This window comes from Mobula birostris, chromosome 7 (genome assembly GCF_030028105.1).
Source record: "Mobula birostris isolate sMobBir1 chromosome 7, sMobBir1.hap1, whole genome shotgun sequence".
Lineage (NCBI taxonomy): Eukaryota > Metazoa > Chordata > Chondrichthyes > Myliobatiformes > Myliobatidae > Mobula > Mobula birostris.
The window spans coordinates 75,986,522-76,001,608 of NC_092376.1; the positions used below are offsets into that span (position 1 = coordinate 75,986,522).

The 15,087-nt window shown below is 39.8% G+C and overlaps 1 protein-coding gene across 1 annotated transcript in view; it reads right to left on the minus strand.

Moving 5' to 3' along the window:
- Positions 1-15,087, minus strand: part of LOC140200763 (short transient receptor potential channel 6-like) — a 121,557-nt gene that overhangs the window by 65,271 nt on the left and 41,199 nt on the right. The gene's annotated exons all lie outside the window — the stretch shown is intronic.

The window sequence follows — 15,087 nt, forward strand, 5'->3', positions numbered from 1 at the left end:
TGGACTTGAAAAGGACTGGTTACTCATGATCCCTGTGCAATCTGACAGAGCTGAAGCCATTTTGTAAAGAAGAATGAAGAAAAAATTGCAGTGTCCAGATGTGCAAAACTGATAGAGACCTATCCACACAGACTCAAGGCTGTTATTGCTGCCAAAGGTGCATCTACTAAATACTGATTTGAGGGGGGTGAGTAATTATGCAATTAATTATTCTGTGTTTAATAATTGTAATAAATTTAGACCAATGTGTAGAAATTTGTTTTCACTTTGACACAAAAGAGGCTTTTCTGTTGATCAGTGTCAGGAAAGCCAAATTAAATCCATTGTGATTCAATGGTGTAAAACAATAAAACATGAAAATGTGTGTGTGTGTGTGTGTGTGAGAGAGAGAGAGAGTGTGAGAGACAAAAGCACAATATGTTTCTAAGTTAAGGCAGTTTATTACTTGGAACCTACAGGTGGTGATGTATCCATATAAATATAATTTGATTAGTGTGTTTTATTTATATGCTTACTGTGTCAATCAGTTCACACAATTTACATGTGTCTGTCTAAATCACTTTCTGCTTAAATTATTGCACCTAGTTTTTAGTTACTTAGCCACAACTATAGTTATTCAACACTTACAAATGAACATTGTTTAATGTTACTGCCAGCCGTTTCCTTCATTTTGATCAGTTAAATGTCCTTTGCAATATGATTTACTTTAGAAGAGCATTTCATGTCTTCAGTAGAAACTATGTAGAAGCTAATTTAACAGAGACAAGTCAACTATTTGATATACCTAGGATTATGACACTTCTGAACTGCAACAAAAAAAATCAAAGTGTACACAAAATTAAAAAAATAATTTTACAAAAAATAACCACTAAAAATAAGGATTAGAGAATCTAATACACAGAAAAACAGTAGGAATTTTATTGTCTGACAGGGAAATTCAAGATATTTCATGAAAACTTTGAATTGCTTAAGTCAAATGTTTGTATACAATGTAACATTAGAAAGGACCAGGCTTTAGTGAAAACAATTAAGTTACTGAACACCTATGTTATTACCTGTTTGAAAAATCAGAAATGTCTAGACCACTAGTAAAAGAAAATTAGCCAGTGTGTGTGTGTACAATAGGAAGTCAATTAACTACATATCACTTTATTTCTTATCAGAATTATGAAGTTCATCCATAAAATGGGTAAATTGTATGTATAATATGTGAATAAACTCCAGATTTGGAATTAATGTAAACATTTCATAGCTTGTTAATTTTGTGGAGTTCCCACAAAGCAACTATCATAATTCTACAGTGTTGGTGACAAAATTACCAAAGAATTTTATTTCCCCACCAGCTCTGATGCAAGGCATTCTATGTTTGGATCACAGCCTTAATCTGAATTTTTGACCAAACATGAGCAAATGCAAACGCTGCAGCACATCAGCTAATCTGTATAAATATATCATTCTCACATTGCTTTGTGATAAAGAAGGAGGCTACTCAACACAACAGCTCTATGTTATCTTTTAGACTGATCCCAGCAATACAATTCCATAACTTATTTTTCCGTAACCTATTCTGTCACAAAACCATCATCTATCTCCTGATTCTACACGCACCTACAACAGGGGTAATTTAAAAAAGACATATCTACCAACTAGTGAATTTTTGATAATAACAAGGAATTTAAAGCACCCAGAGAAAACATACAGGTCAAAGGGACAATGTGCAAAATCTACATAGACAGTACCTATCGTCAGGATCAAACAAGAGTTACTGGAGCTGTAAAGCAGCAGCCCCATCTGCTGCACCACAGGGTCACCCATGTGTTGACTTCTGAAACAAATAAATTGACCCACATTGTATAAAATAAAGTAGTACTTTTCTCCCCACATAATCAGACGTTGCAAAGTAATTAACAACACATGATTCTGCATACCCAGATTTTCTGACATTATACAGGCCAAAATGTTGTTGTCTTTGGCAAACAAAAATCACTTTCTATTTATTATGCCTAGCAGATGCTGATGCATGTGAAGAGCTGTATTAGTATGGTGCAGTGTACTGGATGCAAACATTAATTGTCACTTCTTAAACTCATGCCTGATGGTGTTCAGGTCTTACTGGAAGCAGGCATGGGCTTCTTCAATTACTGTAGAATTGTGACTGGAATGGAGCACTGTGCAGTCATTAAAATACTACCTCACAAATGAGCTCAAGACTGAGGGAAGGTCAGCAATAAGGCAGCGGTTGATGGTCAAACTGACAACACTGCCTGAGCAAGTTATTCAGAGTTATTAATTACAAATATGCATTAAAAATACAGCAAAGTAAACAAAACAGACTTAAAATTTGAGCAAAGTTAAACTAACAGTTTTTAAGAAATATACAGCAATGAACCATTTAAGAGAACAAAAAAAAAGAAAAAAATAATGGCAGAGCAACTGATGAAAGAGGAGGGCGTTAAACCTTTAGTGGTGGAAACCGCTGTACACAGCTAAATGAGGGAACAAGGTCTGAAGAGCACCAAGGAAAACCACCCAGCTGTGAGGAAGGAGGAGACACTTGCTTCAAAATATTCCATACACAGTGGAAAGGGTGCAATTTATATGACCTATTGTGTACATATGTTTAAGAATGTTGTAATAAAGGATTTTATTTAATGGCCTTAGCATTCTTGATAAGCTTATGACAAGGAAATTTTTTATGGTTAAGGTTGTCAGTTTTCACCCTAATATACTCTGATCATAAAACTCAGTTATAATTGGAGACACGCCTCAGCGATTACCTTGAAAGCTATCAAGGACAAAATTAGGTAGGACTACTAAACAAGCACAGGATTCATAATGGGCAATTAGTCCACAGATGGATCTTCTGGTGAATGACACACAGAAAATCCACGCAACTATGCACTGATCATTTCCTATGATTTTAATAATTACCAATGCTGATTGTACTATTTCTGGCCTTAGCACTGATATTTTCTGTTGGTGTCTAAAGTAAGAGGTGTTGGTTAACAAAAGCAACAATTACAGCTCTTAAAAGGAAAGCGCTTCATGCTTATACAGGTACATGACAGTGGGTCATTCCACATCTCTGAGAATGCTGCAGCAGCAGTTGACAGCGACTGTAGGGTATAAGCCCCACTCCCTGATTCTCAGATGCTATTCTGGAGACACCAGTGGGTCACTCAGATGAAGAAGGAATTTGCATGGATAGTTGATAAATCCTACATCCGCAGAATCTATTGAAAATGGCATCTGCCTTACTACCCCAGGTTTTGATAAGTCTGGTTGCAAACTACCTGGGTAGGAGAATTTGTTCACTTTAAACTTCAATGTGTGCTAATTCTTCCTGCATCTGCTTATCAGGGTTCTCCGCCCTGCAACAATTCCTACTTCTCTGAAGATCAATATGTCATTTGACATAATCTTTATCCCATTGGAACTTAGTCAGGTGCAGAAGGTCTTTAGAAAATGTCTGGTACTGTGTCACTTTCATTTCCAACAGCATATACAAAATAACATTTTGGCACGTGGCCAAGTGGTTAAGGCTTCAGTCCAGTGATCTGAAGGTCGCTAGTTCGAGCCTCAGCTGAGGCAACATGTTGTGTCCTAGAGCAAGGTACTTAACCACACATTGCTCTGTAATGACACCGGTGCCAAGCTGTATGGATCCTAGTACCCTTCCCTTGGACAACATTGGTGGCGTGGAGAGGGGAGACTTGCAGCATGGGCAACTGCCAGTCCTCCATACAACCTTGCCCAGACCTCAGTTAACATCAAAAAATCGATGGACAGCTGAAGAACAACAAAATAACACATTGAAACAGGCTTCATTAAATCTCCCCTCATTGAAACTGTACCCATTCATTGTATCCAACATATAAAATACTGAGACCACTGTCTAATGGCAAAACAAGTTTTATCATCTTCACAGGGGGATGGGTAAATGGTAGGCAAAGTTTCATCTATGTAAATTGACCTCTCAATATATACTAACTTTGGACACTCAAAGGATTGGTATATCAACTGAAGTTGATCACTATATCTGCCTTAGTCAGTTTCTCCAACTTGACTTTAAATTTCTCCTTGAAATCTAATGAAACACTATTTCTGGATTCCCTGTACCATGAGTGACACCTCCATGTTCTTCTGTGAGATGTGTTACTGAAATTATTGCCTACATTGAATCTTGTCATTGCCTGCCTCCATGATTTTGTCATTATGTAGATGCTAATTGCCTCTCTGTAAGATTTCACTGCTAATGCAATGGTTTCTCTGTAGCAGCAGTGTTTGGGTAATGACTAGAGATAACAGGGGCTTTGGAATGTGCGTCATCCAATGAGAGGCATATTGTTCTTTCTTGTGGGTCTGAGAGAAGGGATTTTGCAGTCTTTTGTCGGCGAGAGATGAAGAGAGAAGACGCGAGTGCAGAGAGTTCGTAGACCGCCGGATGGAGTGGATCTGGAGCAAGAGTCCGAGACACTCAGAGGAGGTCAATGGGGAATGAATGGACGGAACTATGAGCTCCAATGTTGCGCATTAGACTGTTTCATGAGAATGGGCCTTTTTTCTTTTTTAGTTTCTTCACTTACCTATAGTCAAATTAAGAATTATAAAGCTCAATCATTTAATTGCATATTGTGTACTGTTTATTATTTCATGGCACTAATTTGTAACAGGGGAACACAACACACAGCATCCACCCATACAAGATTTCTCCAAGCCTGTCCGGGCCGGAGGCTGTCTTCTCCTAGATTAAGCCACTAGCCAAACCTGAGGGTTACATATGCTAAATATGGCTTTGATATTTCTCTCAGTCCTTTGTGTACAATAACTCCTGAAGAATTCTAGCAGATTTCAGTAAAGCTTTTGATACATTAAGTACATGGACTTGAAACTGATCTTCCTGAGGTCTTCCTGAGACTGATGGCGTGCTTCAGAATTACATTACATTGTACAACAGTGTCTGGTTAAAAGTTATACTGCCCTTGCTTCAACCACTTGATGTACAGTAGGTACATCTAGTTGGCTGTTTCTTCCAGAGAATTAGCCTTGTTCAGCAGCCAGGTACAATGCTTTCTCTAAACCCAACACTGGCTCAAAACCTGCAGATTCATCTTGTCTACTTATCTTTTGATATCCTCTTCAATGTGCAAGATTTGTAGGATTGACTTTTTAATCCACATCAGGCACACTCTTCCCCCTTCACATCTGAATGACTTTGCCTTGTGCTATCACCCTTACAAATCTGCAATCAGAAGTTTAGATTCACATTTCTGATTTGCTGGGGACACACTTGCAGGACTCTTCATCTAATGCTCTCAAAATTTAGTGTTTAATTATTATTATTCTTTCGGGAGGCTGTATCGGAGGGGCTGGTCGGAGGCTCGAAGTTTTCGGACGGATGGACTCAGTGTCGGCTGTGGTCGGGTGCTTCCAACGCATCGGCAGTTGTCGGTACCTGGAGGTTTATGGCAGAGAGAGTTTCTCCCTTCTGCCACCTGCTATCGGGACTATCGGGAGTCAATCGACTCGGGACTTTGAAACTTGTTTTACCATGCCCATGGTCTGTTCTTTATCAAATTATGGTATTGCTTTGCACTGCTGTAACTACATGTTATAATTATGTGGTTCTGTCAGTGTTAGTCTTTGGTTTGTCCTGTTTTTCTGTGATATCACTCTGGAGGAACATTGTATCATTTCTTAATGCATGCATATATTTCTAAATGACAATAAACAAGGACTAAGTGTTCTCATTATCTATTTCAATACTGGTTGTTTTCCCATCCTGTTGGGACAAGGTTTTCATTGATTCTATTACGGTTCTTGAATTTACCAAGTATGCCTACACGAAAATGAATCTCAGGGTTGTCATTTCAAAAGACCTGTCCTAGGCCCAGCATGTAAGTGCAAGTACAAAGAAAGCACAGCAGCATCTTTACTTCCTTAGAAGTTTGTGAAGATTCATCATTACACCCAATACTTTGACAAATTTCTCTAGATGTGTGAGGGAGAGTACTGTATACTGACTGATAGCATCACAGCCTGGTATGGAAACACCAATATGCTTGAATGGAAAATCCTGCAAAAAAAAGTAGTGGATACAACCCAGTCCATCAAGGACAAAGCCCGCCCTTTCACTTAGCAAATCTACATGGAGTGAAAAAAAGGCATCCGTTAGTCTTGCGAGACCAGGATCACTAGTCGAACACCTTAACCACTTGGCCACGTGCCCACATGGAGTACTGTCACAGAAAAGCAGCATTGAATATCAGGGACTCCCACCACCCAGTTCATACTCTCCTCTCAGTGCTGCCATCAGGAATGTAGTACAGGAGCCTCAGGACTCACACTACCAGATTCAGGAACAGTTATTACCCATCAACCATCAGGGGATAACGTCAGTCAACTTCACTTGCCCAAACACTGAAAAGTTCCCACAACATATGGAGTCACTTTCAAGGACCCTTCATTTCATGTACAATATTCATTGCTTATTTATTTATTATGTCTGATTTTTTTTCCTTTTGTATTTGCACAGATTGTCATCTTTTGCATATTGATTACTTGTCCATACTGTTGCTTGCGGTAATTCATTGATTCCATTGTGGCTCTTGGATTTACTGAGTATGCCTGCAAGAACATGGATCTCAGAGCTGTATATGGTGACATAAATTGACTTTGATAATAAATTTACTTTGAACTTTCTTTACTCTGGGTGGCATGGGTGCAAGAAACAAATAGAGAGCCAGAGCAGAGCAGACTGAGTGTGAATGAATGAGTCACACCTTCTCTTTGGGTTCTATGCAGTGGCAATGACAACCTCAATGTGTATTTCCAGGTGAATTAGACAATACAGTTACTAAAGATATCTGGATCTGAGCTGAATTATGCCCCCTACAGCTTGGAGGAATGTGCATCATTGCATAGTTTGTCTGCTCGTCCCTTTGATATATTTGATGGATCAACAATTGCTGCATATTGGGAGATCTCACAAATGAGAAACACTGGGCACACTGCAGCTGGTCTGATAATATGATTGTGGTATCAGCTGTGGTAGATCTCCTTAACAACAAGCAAACAAACTGCACTGAAGGTGTTTCATCACTTTCAGTCCGGACAGAAACTAAAATAAGCAGACAAGTTTCTCAACCCTTGTGTCTATTTTGAAGGGACATTGTAATTAGAAGCACTATATTTACATACATACACTATGCAATGAAATTTTATTGAACAGCTAATTGCTAAAGGTAATCGGGTACATTGTCCATGATATTTGAACAATACCAAATTATTTCTGGGTGGCTCCTGCAAATTGATTTAAAACTGTGGTGCAAAATTGTATAGAGCTTACATTTTATATGTAACTTCAGCAAAATTTAGATGCACAAAGAAATGGTACTGTCCTTGTGTTCAGAAGTTCAAAGTAATTTTACTATCAAAGTACATATATATCACATGCTACACTGATTCATTTTTTGTGGGTATTCACAGTAAGTATAAAGAAACACACACAACATGGTGACAATCAACATGCAAAAGACAATGAACTGTTTAAATACAAAAAGACAAAACCTCCAAAATAATAATAAATAAGCAAACAAGAACATGAGATGAAGAGTCTTTGAAACTGAGTCCATAGGCTGTGGAAGCAGTTTTGTGTTAGAGTGAGTGAAGTTATACCCCCCACCCCCCCGTTTCAAAAGCCTGATGGTTGGGGCATAATAACTGCTCCTGAACCTGGTGGTGTGGGTCATCAGGTTTCTGTACCAGCACCTCCTTCCTGAAGGCAACAGCGAGAAGAGAGCACGGCTTGGATGTTGGGGGTCCTTGATGATGGACGCTGCTCTCTCAGGACAGCGCTCCATGTAGATAAATTTATCTGTTATGGACTGGACTGTATCCGCTACTTATTGTAGGATTTTCCATTCAAGGGCATAGCAGGCTGTGATGTAACCTATTAGTATACTCTCCACCATGCATTTGACAAACTTCTATAAAATTTTAGATGACATGCCCAATCTTCGCAAACTTAAGAAAGTAGAGGCGTGCTAGACCCAAGATACATCCTCTGAAATGATAGCATCAAGGAATTTCAAGTTGCTGACCCTTTCCACCTCTGATCCCCTGATGAGCACTAGCTCATGGGCCTCTGGTGACTCCTCTTGTCAATAATCAGCTCTTTGTTTTTGCTGACACTAAGTGAAATGTGTTTGTTGTGGCAACATTCAGCTGGCTTCCCAGAGACTTCTTGTATTTTCAATCACCCTCTTATATGCTGATTTGTCACTACTTTTGACTTGGCCAATGACAGTAGTGTCGTCAGCAAACTTAAATATTGCATTGCAGCTGTGGTTAGCCTCCTGGTCTTAAGAACAAAGTTAGTACAGCACGGGCTAAGCCCGCAGCCTTATGGTACACCTGTGCTAATGGTTATTGTGGAGATGATGGTACTAATCCAAACTGACTGGGTCTGTAAGTGAGAAAATCAAAGATCCAGTTGCATAAAGAGGTATTGAGGCCTAGGACTTAAAGCTTATTGATTAGTTTTGAGGGGATGATGGTACTGAATGCAGAGCTGTTCTCAATGAAGAGCATCCTGATGTATGCATCTCCACTGTCCAGACGTTGTAAGGTTGAGTGAAGAGCCAATGAAATGGCACCTGCTATGGACCTGTTGTGACAGTAGGCAAAGTGGAGTAGATCCAAGTCACTTCTCAGGCAGGAGTTGGTATATTTCATTGCTAACCTTTCATCACAGTGGATGCAAGTGCTACTGAGTGGTAGTCATTGAGGCATGTTCTTCTTGGGCACAGTATTACTGAGGCCTGCCTGATGCAGGTGGGTACCTCACACAGCCAAAGTGAGAGGTTAACAATATCAGTAAACAATGCAGCCACTGGATCAGAGCAGGTCTTCAGTACCTGGCCTGGTATCCTGTCGGGGCCAGATGCTTTCCATGGATTCACTCTCCTGAAGAATGCTCTCATGTCAGCCCCAGAGACTGAAGTCACTGGGGCAGCAAAGGCTGTGAAGTTCATGAAAGTGCCTGACACGTTTCGCCAGTCAGCGCAATCACAAAGGGCACTGTGCTCATCCGGGAACAAAATCTTGTTGTCACAGATGTTGTTTGGTTTTACTTTATAGGAGGTGATAGCATTCAAGCCCTGCCACACTGTTAAACATCCATCAATGAGTAAAGTTTGGTCAAGAATTGCCACTTCACATGTGAGATGGCTTTCCAGAGGCTGTACCTGGACCTCTTGTATTTCACTTTGTCTCCAGACCTGAATGCTACTGATAAGGCAAATCACTTGCTTCATCCAAGGCTTCTGGTTGGAGAAAATTCTAAATGAATTTTGTGGACATACCTATCTATGACTGATTTTATAAAGTCCACGACAACCATGGCATATTTGTTCAGATCCACTGATGAGTCCTCGAACATGGCTTAGTCCACTACTTGAAGCAATCTGATAGCTTCTCCTCTACCTCCCATTGCCACCTTTTTTTTTGTCCTTACTTTTGGATTCTTGTTCCTTAGCCTCTGCCTCTATGTAGATAGAGGAACAGCTAGATAATCAGATTTCCTGAAATGCAGTTGAGGGATGGAATGGTAGGCATTTCTTGAGGTAGTGTAGCAGTAGTCAAGTGTTGGGACCCTTGGTGCTGCAGGTGATATATTAATAACTGGGCAGAGATTTCTTCAAGGAAGCTTGATTGAAGTCCCCACCATTGATTTGAAAGGTGTCAGGGTAGGCTGTTTCTTGTTTTCTAGTCACAGCACTCGAAATACATCAGGCGCTGAATATTGAGCACTTTGGCAATATGTAAACTGGTCAGGATCATGAAGGAAAATGCTTTTAGTAAGTAGAATGGATGGCACTTAATCATTAGATGTTCCAGTTTGGGAGAACAACAGTGTGTCAAGACCACCACAAACAAGCATCACAAAGAGTTTATCATGAAATACAGATGCTCACCTCTTGCCCTCTTCAAATCAGCAGACCAGTCCATCTAGTGGATTGAGAAGCACTTTAGTCAGTCAGCCATAACTGACCTGTTTGGGGGTGGCCTGTGTCTCTGTGATCCAGAGAATGCAGCAATTCCTCATTTCCCTCTGATACAGCAATCTTGCCCTTAGGTCCTCTATCTTGTTCTCCAGTGACTGCACCTTTGCTAACAAGTTACTGGGTACAAGAAGTTTTACACCCCACCATTTTAGACTGGCTTGGAGTCGTCATTCTTGACCTCTCTTTCAGCCATGGTGGACCTTCGTCTGCGTAAAGGTGCCCTACCTACATTCCTGTGAGCTAGGCCTACCAAGTTCTTCAGGTTATCATAAAATTGCTAGTATTAGACACTTCAAAAGGTACCTTAAAGGAAAATTGTGGGCTGCAGATTGCAGCAATAATAGTTTAGAAGACATATCTAGAAGTTTTGTGAGCTAGCTGCAAAACGTTACGTCACCATTTATTGTCAGCGCCAGCATGTTTGCAATGTACTGTGCATTCTGTCAATTCAAAAGTCCAATAGCTTTGGTGCTGCTCTTGAAGGGAAGAGTTTAATATTTGTAAAGCTGTTTTTTGCAGAGAAATTATAAAATTAGAATTTTGAAAATAATGAGAAGTTATTTGTGCTGGTGATATTTTTGTTGAAGTAATAGAAATGACCCTCTTGTGGTCAATGGTATTGAACAATTACAAAAAAGTTCTGATTTAAACTTTTCTTTTATTCTGTAAGCTCTCAATTTTGTTTTAGTTTTTGACTTTTATATTTTGTTATTCAATTCACACGAAACAGGAAGAATTTTGATCAAGGTTAGGTGATCCAGTGGCATAGAGCTGAGGTACATATGATCTACTGTCACAAAACCCCAGCTATACTTCTAGATAGTACTGGCAATTCTGGTATCCCAATTACAAATAAAAATAAAAGCTGTAATAATATTTCTGTTTCCTTTTCTTTATAAATTATAAATCACTAGTGACACCACTGTTGTTGGCAGAATCTCCGAAGGTGACAAGCTGATGTAGAGAAGCGAGATAGATCAGCCGATTGAGTGGTATTGCAACAACCTTGCATTCAATTTTAACCAGAACAAGATTGTGAAGAGGGAAATTGGGAGAACACACAAGGGGTTAGCAACGGAAAGGGTGAGCATCTTCAAATTCCTGAGGATCTTTCCTAGATCCAATAAATTGATTCAATCACAAATCACACCAGCAGCACTACTTCCTTAGGAGTTTGAAGACTCTTGAAATTTTCTACCGGTATACAGTGAAGCGAATTCTGACTGATTACATCACAGTCTGGTATGCAGCCTCCAACATGCAGGATTGAAAGAGATTGAACCAACTCCATCACAGGTTCTTCAAGAGGACATCTTGAAGAGGCAATCCTCCAGGAGAGTAGTATCCATCATTACAGACCCTCAACATCTGGGACATGCCCTCTTTTCATTACTACCATCAGGGGGGAGATATAGGAGCCTGAATACTGACACTCAATGATTGAGGAACAACTTGTTAATAAACCCATGAGCACAACATTGCACCATTTATCTATCTAACTATTTAAACTCACAGTAACGCTCATGTCTTGCTCTGTACTGTTGTCACATAAGCACAATTTTCACAATGCAGGCCTGATTCTGATTCTGTATTTCTTGATCACTCTTCGCTAAATCCCAATTCTCAGGTTTATTAATATCTTTTAAAACATAATAATAAAAAGGACATGGTTGGAAATTGAGTTTTTTTTATTTGCAAAATGAATTTATTTTTCTGCAGGCTGAATTGTATTAGTGGTGAAGTTTAAGTCTATTGGAACGTTTTCCCAGTGACTTCTCAATGGGATTCACTGAGCACAGATGTGATTTTCCCAACACCAGTCACACACCCATGAACATCATGCACTCTGCACATGCACAGTGCAAGATGCTACAGTGACACTGACACACACAATGCTGGAGGAACTCAACAAGTCAGGCAACATCAATTGAAATGAACAAACAGTTGATGTCTCGGGCTGAGACCCTTCTTCAGTACTGCTTCTTTGACATTTCTCCCACTGTTTTTGAATTCATCCTTCTTAAATTCTTCTCAACTTCTTCCCAATTTATATTATTTATTCAAAGATAAAGCTTGGAATAGGCCCTTCTGGCCCTCTGAGCTAGGCCACTAGCTACCCTCCTACCGATTTAACCCTAGCCTAATCAGAGGACAATTTACAATGACCAATTAATCTAATCACCAGTACTCCTCTGGACTGTGGGAAGAAACTGGAGCACCCAGAAGAAACCCACACATTCATTGGGAGGACGTACAAACTCCTTAAAGATGACAGAACTGAACTGACACCCCAAACTGCAACTACTATGCTACCATGGCTACCACAGATTAGATAACAAAACTTTAGATAAGAAGAATGCCATGAACTATTCCGACAACATTCTTTGATCTTTGTGTGTCTCTTCTCATATTTCTCTGTAGCAGCTTAGCAACCATAATAATCTCCAAGGGCCAAAAAGAAAAAGAAGCAGTTAGTATGCCAATATCTAAGGAGCAAAGAAACACATTAATGTTTCATCTCTCTTCAAGTACACTGCACAAAACTGGTGACTAAGGACATGCGATCAAAGTATTAACCGGCCTGCTCTATTCACAGCCAAGTGTTTTATGAAATTCACTTTCCATTTCTGATTTCTAGTACCATCCCTTTTTATGCATTCATTGGTGTAATGTGTATCTGCCATTGTCAGGCAACTACAAAACAAATCAATTAATGATGGAGAGAGACTATATGACTTTAAGACATAGGAGCAGAATTGGGCCATTTGGCCCATCGAGTTTGCTCTGCTGAAAGAGTGTGGGTACAGCAGAGACAGAGTGGGACATTAGAAGAAAGGAAGAGGTTTGGTTTAGTTTAGTATGGATTGTTATGTACAGAAATTCTGGAAAGTAAGGATGTGACAAACAGCGATAGGAATTTATAACCAAGCCTGCAGAATAAAGCAACTATGTCAGGGTTTCTATGGGAAGCAAAAGTAGTTCTACTACACAAGTACTGCAGGGATACCATTTGCTCATCTGTTGGATATAAAGAGGCTAGAGAAAAGAAACACCCAGACTCTGCAAACACTTATTCTAGCACCAATGCAATTCTACTGTCACAAACAATACTGATTATTCCTCTGCAGGACCAAAGCTGAAAAATTCCTCACACACTGGCCGATACCAAACATTTGAGTCTGGAGAATTAATAACAAGGTATATCTCAACATTCAGCACCAGCCTGCTGCACTATAACATCAAGATATTCAATTTTTGTATCACCTCCTCAAATTACATAAAGTATTTTACAACTTTTACCTTTTGTTGTACAGTATTAATGTATATAACCCAGGAGTTAAATTGTTAACACTAGTTTACATAAATAGGCTCCTTTTTGCTATACTATACAAAGTCAGTATTGGGTGGCAGGATGGAGACAAGTCTTTACCAGAGGTATGAGGCGCTCCTTCCCTCTGCTAGCCTGCAGGTCACCCTCAGGCACCTGCTTAATCCCGCCACCCCCCCAAGATCAGGATCACATGGAGCCATGGAAGCAGGTGATGGATGGTTATATGAGCAGCTGGCACATATCACAGGATCTGGTTACACAACCACTGATACCAGGCAGACAGTCTCTGAAGAGTATTGACAATGGCTAGGGCCACCTATCTTGCAAAGGCACTACCCAGAAGGTGGCAATGGAAACCACTTCTGTAGAAAGATTGCCAAGAACAATCAAGGCCATAGATAGAGAAAGAACAAGAATAGTATGAAAGTAATCTTCCGCACAGGCAATTTAAAGACAGATGGAAGACCACGATTGCACACATCATACAACACAATGAAGATACAAAATTAAATTGCTTTAAGTATGATAATAGAATGTTGTTTACATCTGTAGCTTCATTTAATATTCCAAGGCAGTGAACCAGATCACTGAAGGCTTTGAGTTCTCACCATCCTGTACAATCCTTGCCATCACTACCTCCTCCAATCCATACTATCTCAGAGGCAGCAGATGAAAAGCATGAGAGAAAAATGAAAAGAGGGGAACAATGAACTAGATGGCCTGACATTAGTTACTGGAATTCATCAGAAAGGCTACAGTAACAACGTGGGCTGCCACCAGCACGTGCTTAGGTGATGTCGGTTGTTAACAGATGAAGCATTTTGTTGTATATTTTGATGTAGAATTGATAAAGTAGTGAATTTTATTCTGAGTCTGAATTTTACAAAATTGTATGAGAAAGAATCAGTTTAGTGTTTTGAAGGGAAAAAAAAATCAACTTTGACAAACGCCATGATATGTTTTGCTGATATAATGGCGAACAGGAACTGGAACATTCAGCAGTTGACAGTTTACATCAAAGACAGATTAACAGATAGAAATGCAACATATCCAAATCTGTTCATGATGCAAAACCAAGTGGGAAAATAAGCTGTGAAGAAGTCACAAAGGTATAAATGTTTTTTCTGCTCTTATTCAGGACTGTTAAAACATAATCACTTTGTTTTCAAAATTGGCAGCATGATTGTTTTGTCAGGTTTCCCTATGAAATTGCAGTGTTCCCCTGCACACTGCACACTACTGTAGTTCCTGAAAGCAGGGCGATTTGCCAGTGCAGATGTCCCCTTGGGAGTCAGCCTTAAAAGGAAATGTCTACCATAGACAGCACTGTTGCAACCTTCAGAAAGGGTTGCTCTCTGGAAAATGGCTGACTGAGAGAATGGAAGAGAAAGGTGCAGGGGACAAAGGGGTGGTGGGGGAAGATAATGCACCCACATTCATTAACAAAGACCTTAGGTTCTTCAGAGAAGAGAAGTCCATGAGAGGCCACTGTGATTGCACAAGGGAACAGACATACTTCCCCAGTAGGAGGTTGCTTGAAAGGACTGGGCCAAGACTGAAACTCCCCATCTCTGTCCAGGTTGCAAATACTTAACTTTCCAGAAAACTGCAATACTAGAAATTCTTTGGGTTCAGTCAATCTCTTCCTCCAGACTGTGGAAGAATGATACCAAGCCCTTTCTTCTTGTA